Genomic DNA, 6,663 nt, shown 5'->3' with positions numbered 1-6,663 from the left:
GCTCGGGCCGCGAGCATCCTCTGCCGGTCTGTCTGTCTGTCTGTCTGACTCAGCGTCTCCAGGGCGGCGGTTGGCAGCCTTGTGTTTCCATGGGCGCTGCGTGCATCGTGGCTGTGGGCTCGTGTCGCTGGCGTGGTGTCTCCACCGCGTGTCCAATGACAGAGCGGGCAAAGAGTTGGCCCTTTGCCCAGGCTGCCCACCCGAGTGTGCAGGGGAGCACCTATGTCACTTGGGTTGTGTCACAGAAGAGCCCGCCTCTCAATGTACCTCACTAGCAAACCAGACCTGATCCGTAAACCCAGAATCTAGGTCAAGATGGTTGGGTCTGTGTGCCTTCTGGCTCCCTGCCTGCTGTAACAGCCACGACACTGTTCAAGAAAGTACAGGTCAGACGCTGCAGTCTCCATTCTTGGTGAGAACGACAGCGATTACACGCTCAGGGAGCACAGTGGAAAGATGCCTGGCCTCAGGGGCCCCAGGAAAACAGGATTCTGGTCCCAGCTCTGAATCCAACTTGTTGAACCACCTGGAGTCAGTGTTTTCTGTACTCCTTGGGCCTTAGTTTCCTGGGTGATGGTGGAGCTCCACCTGCTTCTGATGGAAGAAGCCATCATCTTTCTTGTCTTCTCCTTCCCCCCACTGAAGCTGAGCCAGGCAGCCCCCCTGCAAAGACTGGGCAAGGGGAGGCCAGTGGGGTTCACTTCCCTTTTAAGGAGCTGGGTAAGGAAGAGCGAGCCGCTTATCCCCTGGGGCTGTCTCAGACGGCCTGGCACACATCCAGACATGATGCCAGCCTGTGTCCTGGGACTGGCTTACCCGGTTGACCCCAAGGAGCTCATACTAGGTATAGTTATTAATAAACAGTGGCAGAAAGCCGCCGGTGGCTTTGGATTTGATAAATAGATAAACCCAGTAAAGCTCGGTGGAAACCAAACACTCCAGCATGGGGTCCCAAGGTTTTGTCCCGTTCTCTGGCCCAGGCTGCTCCCAGGGCTGCGCACGGAGGCTGGACAGTTTGCAAACGGGCGAGCTGCATGGAGAAGCAGGTAAGTTTGAAGATGTGTCATTTGGATTGAAAACACCCTCCAGGGAATTCCCTGGTGGTCCAGTGGTTAGGACTCCGTACTTTCATTGCCGAGGGCCTGGTGGATCCCTGGTCGGGGAACTAAGATCCTGCAAGCCTTGCGGTGAGGCAAAAGAAAAAAAAAAAAGGAAAGAAAATCCAAAATTTGTTAAGAAAGAAAGGAAGGAAGGAAGGAAAGAAAACACCCTCCAGCTTTGCATTTCAGACCCCCGAGTGTAATCCATTTGGATCAGCACAGGAGGCCTCTAATCAATTACACTATAGCTATTTTTCTCTCTCTTTTCTGTTCCTCCTCATGCATAAATCCCACTCAGGATGGCCCATGGTGGTAAAAATAAGAGGAGCTTCTAAGCAGGTGGTCCCAGCCCATATTACTTAGATTCTGACTTATCATAAAGTCATCTCTATCCTCAAACGTCCCCCACTTGACTCCCGTGTTTCTGTCAATGACATCCCCGTCCTTAGAGCCCCACACCTCTAAGTCGTCTTTGACTTCCCCTCTCCTCTCATCTCTATGTTCAGTCCTGGCGGTTCTACTTCTGCAAGTGTGTCTCCTCTTCGATGTCTCCTGGCCATCCCCCACCCCACCTCCCCTCCCCGCCCCGGCCCGGCCCCGGGCTCCAGCTTTTACCTCTTCTCACCTGGGCAACATCATGGCCCCTTGTGCCCCCTGCCTGCGGTCTCCTCCACTTCTGAAACCTGCAGCTCTGACCTGGAAGTAGAAGCCGGTACCCCGCTCACCACAACCTCCTTTTCAGCCCCCTGCCCAGCCTCACCGCCCACCCCCGCCCCCACCCCCCGCCACCAACCCACACAGTGGTCTGCATCCACCCGTCCTGACTCCTTGTTTGCTCTCAAACACATGCTGGTGCTGGGTCCTACCTTGCTCATGCTGGTCTCTCTGCCTGCTACGCCCTTTCCAACTTCTGTTGAATTTGTTGGTCCTCCATATTAGACCCCTCCCCTCCTTCTCCACAAATCTCCTTTTTATGCCCTCAAAGAGCCATCAAAGTAGGCTCCATCAGGGCAGGGGCCTGGGCACTTGGGGAGCGTGTAGTACCTACCCTCCTCTGCATCCCCACTGCCACTGCCTGCAGGCTGGGACCTCGGAGTGTCCCATCTGGGTGGCCGCAGCAACCTGCCTGCTCTACCTCCAGCTTTGCTCTCTTCCCACCCACTCCCACCATCATTGTTCTAAGAGACAGATCAGTGTCATCACCTCACTTGAGATCCTGCCATGGCTCCCGATTGCCTTCCATACGGACTCGGCCCCTTAGCCTGGAGTCCCGGCCTTGCCCGCTTCATCTTTGGCCCGTCCCCTCCTCCTGCCCCTGCTCTGGCCATGCTCAACCACGGGAAGTATCCTGGATGTGCCACGCTCTTCAGTCACCCCTGGGCTTTGTTCCTGCCTTTCTGTCCTGGCTGTCCATCTTCCATTTATTTTTCTGGCTAACTCTGCCTTCAAAACTCATCTCACATGGCCCCTCCCCCTTTTCTGGCTTTTCTGAGCTCATTGAGATCTTCAGTCATTCACCTGAAGTTTCCAGTGGGCAAAAGCTCCCTTACCTAATAAAAGGCCATCGCTGCCCTCCGGAGTGTTGATGTTGTCAATGACTATTATTTGCATGGAGCAACGGTATTTTCTTTCTTTCTTTTTTCTTTTTTTTGGCTTGCAGGTCTTAGTTCCCCGACCGGGGATCAAACCCGTGCCCTTGGCAGTGAAAGAGCCGAGTCCTAACCACTGGGCCACCAGGGAATTCGCACAATGGTATTTTCAATCAGGGGTATGTGACGTTCTCCGCTGTCCTCCAAACCCACCCCCGTTGGAACCCACTGGTTTCAATGAGCCCTGAGCACTTTCTAAAGCCCTGTCACCCTCGAGGGCCCAAGGGATCAAAGTCCCCCCTACCTGTGAGCTGGACAAGGGTACTTATAGCTTGGGAAGGGACAGGAAAGAGAGTCATTGGGAAACAGAGCACCTGTTGAGGATTTGTCTCGTAGGAAGAAGCCCCAGCATCCCCTTCCAGGTTTGGGGTTCAGCTGCTGAAGGGATCCTGAGAAACCATTTCACACATCATCCTAGTAGGTTCTCTTATTAACCTAGAACCTGTTGCCCGTGGTGAAGGCTGCCACCAGAGTCTCCTAAATGAGAGAGGTAATAGACACTAATTGAGCATTCACATTGAACCCAACTGTGGTGTTATGTTGACGTGTTATTTCATTGACCCCCCCCCAAATAATCAGGTAGGTAACAGAGATACAGAGAGGTAAGTAAGTCTATAGCCATCGCCTCGCTCCAAGCTGCCATCTTCTCTCACCCGACACCTTGATATCCTCCAACCAGGGTCCAGGCCACCTCCCTCCCGCCATCATCCGTGAGCAGCCCAGTGATTTTGTAAAAATACAAATCTGATCACACCACTCCCCCGCTTCTCAGTGATACTAGGAGAAAGGTCAAAATCCTTCCCGGGACCGTCAAGGTCCTGGCCGCCCAGGCTCTCTCCCCGTCTCTCCAGCCCTTGCTCACCGCACTTCCCCAACAGCGACTTCTGCCTGCTGGCCAGACAGCAGCTCCAGCATCTTCTCTCCTCTGCCCGACTGCCCCCTCCATTGTACACCTCCACAATCACGCGTGTGCGTCTACGGGCACACGGACGCACCCGCACCTGCGCACACACCGCCTGGCTGCCTCACGCTCGTCCTGGGTCTCGGCTTCACTGTCACTTTCTCACGGAGGCCTTGCTGACAGTCCCATTTCCCCCCCGCCCCCAGAGTCTAGGTTAGTTCCTCCTATTATCCCTCTCATAGGGCCCTGTCACTTTGCACAACTGTCATTCTACATTTATCTGTGTATTTGTCAGGGCTCCATTTCTCCCACTGGTGTACCAGCTCCGGGAGAGCAGGGCCTGCATCTGGCTTATTTGCTTGCTGCTCCGTGGCCGGGGCCTGGCACGATGCGGAGCAAAGTCGGCGTTACCCAGACAGCAAGCACCTGAGCTGGAGGCAGACTCCAAAGCCCAGACTCTTTCGCCTGCCTCTGAGCCCCGTACAGCGCTGCTCCTGTCTGCCATTCTCATGCCTGTCCTGAGGGTAACCATCAGGCCCTTAGCACCCCGGTGCTGGGCCTCTGGGCCTCTGGTTCTGGGAGACAGAGAAGAGCCGAAAGTGGGTGCTGATCTGGCCCTGGTGGGTTACCAGCTGCCACCTTTGCCTCCCCCCGGGGGCAGTGCCATCCCAGGGGCCTCTGGACCCCAGGGAGCACTTTATTTTGTTTCTAGTGAAGGGCAAAGGGGGTTCCTTCTTCAGAGTCCTGCCCCGGGGCCCACGGTATCTGGTTGCCACACAGAAGGGAACGCGGGACGGTGATTCCCCTGCAGCGCATGGGGCCGTCGCAGCTGCAACTGAAGCGGCATCGGCAAGCGGCATCGTAGCCAGTCACGGCAGCCGAGTGGAACAGGTCCCAGAGGAGGGGCACACTCTCCCCTGGGTGTGCGTGGACCGGGGTGGGGGGCCTTAACCGTGCTGTGGAGGCTTGGGTCCGGCCACCGCTTCAGCCGCTTTCCGACCCCACACCCAGGCCCTGCCCTCCACGTTCCACATTCCACGCCCACGTGCTGGGTCTTTCCAGCAGCGTCTGCGTCTCCAGCGATGCATCATGGTTTTGTTTTGTTCCCTGCTGGGAAAGACAAGGCAACAGGCTCCAGGGAGGCTGGTGAACGAGGAGGGGACGGTCGTCGGTGAGGATGGGCAGCGATGGGTATCGCGTTCACAGGGCTCACGCCGCCCTTTGCCCCGCGATGTCCGAGGGGACCGCCTCGCCTCTCCCACGCCCATTCCTCAAATGCCATCCGGCACAGTGGCACCCTCTGTACTGCAGCGAAGGGTTTGAGGCCCCAGAGGTGGCCCACCCCTGCCAGCAGAAGCCAAAGGCCCAAATTCTAGTAAAGCAAAAGAATGTTCTCCGTTGGGGCTCATCAGCCCGGCATCTCACCCAGGGGTCCATCGGTGTGCCCGGGGCTAACGCAGGCAGCTCTGACTTTCTCCAGGACGTTTCATTTGGATAGACTTTTTTTCTCTAAGTCAAGGTTTCTTTTTTCTTTTTTTTTTTTTTTAATAAATTTATTTATTTATTTATATTTTTGGCTGCGTTGGGTCTTCGGTGCTGCGCACGGGCTTTCTCTAGTTGCGGCGAGAGGGGGCTACTCTTTGTTGTGGTGCACGGGCTTCTCATTGCGGTGGTTTCTCTTGTTGAGGCGCACGGGCTCTAGGTGCACGGGCTTCAGTAGTTGTGGCTCACGGGATCTAGAGCACAGGCTCAGTAGTTGTGGCGCACGGGCTTAGTTGCTCCGTGGCATGTGGGATCTTCCCGGACCAGGGCTCGTACCCATGTCCCCTGCATTGGCAGGCGGATTCTTAACCACTGCGCCACCAGGGAAGTCCTAAGTCAGGGCTTCTTGACCTCTGCACTGCTGACCTCTTGTGGTGGGGACTGTCTTGTGCACCGTAGGATGTTTAGCAGCACCCTTGGCTTCTACCCACGGGACGCCAGTAGCACCCTCCAACCAGTTTCGTCAATCCAAGATGTCCCCAGACGTTGCCAAGTGTCCCGCTGGAGACAAAAACCCACCCCCAGTTGAAACCACTGTTCTTCAGGCAGGACTGGGGCTCCCTGTGTCCTACCACAGTGAGGGGCCTTATCACAGGAGATCCTACAAAGCAGGGTGCGGGGTGTGCCGGCACCCTCTGCCTGGATGCCACCCTGGGCGGGGAGCGGAGCCGGGCCGGCCCACTGCCCTTCCTGGGGGACCTGAGGGTGGGGTGCACATGGGCATGAGCTCCGAGGCCAGACGGTGGGCTGAAGTCCCAGCTGTGCCACTTGCCCCCATGAGACTTGGCCAATTCCCTCCCTCTCTCTGTGCCTTGCTTGGCACATCGTGACTCAGGGATTGTAGGTGGTGATATCACTCCCTCTGGGGTTAACGCAGAGATCAAGTGCTCAGTCAGTGTGCCCTGCGATGATTGTTTTATCAAGGTCTAGCCACAGTGGCAACTGGATTTTTTTTTTTCCTTTGGGAACAAGGGGTAGCTGACCCTGTGTACTTCCCCAGTAAGATTCTTAACACAGTCATTTTTTATTTTTTAGAGAGCGCTTTCAGGACTTCCCTGGTGGTCCAGTGGGTAAGACTCCGCACTCCCAATGCAGGGGGCCCGGGTTTGATCCCTGGTCAGGGGACTAGATCCTGCACGTGTGCCGCAACTAAGAGTCCACATGCCGCAGCTGGGAAGTCTGAAAGCCACAACTAAGACCCTGAGCAGCCTGAATAAATACATAAATAAATAAATATTTAAAAATAAAGAGCACTTTCGGTCACAGTCGGGATCACCTGACACCCACAGAGTGAGCGGTGGTCCAGGATTTCTCCTGGTGCAAAGCTGCCTCTTAGGGAGGGAGACGCAAGAGGGAAGAGATATGGGAACGTATGTATATGTATAACTGATTCACTTTGTTATACAGCAGAAACTAACACACCATTGTAAAGCAATTATACTCCAATAAAGATGTTAAAAAAAAAAAAAAA

This window comes from Balaenoptera physalus (genome assembly GCF_965194825.1).
Source record: "Balaenoptera physalus genome assembly, chromosome: 20".
Taxonomy (NCBI): domain Eukaryota; kingdom Metazoa; phylum Chordata; class Mammalia; order Artiodactyla; family Balaenopteridae; genus Balaenoptera; species Balaenoptera physalus.
This window is presented reverse-complemented; position numbering follows the sequence as displayed.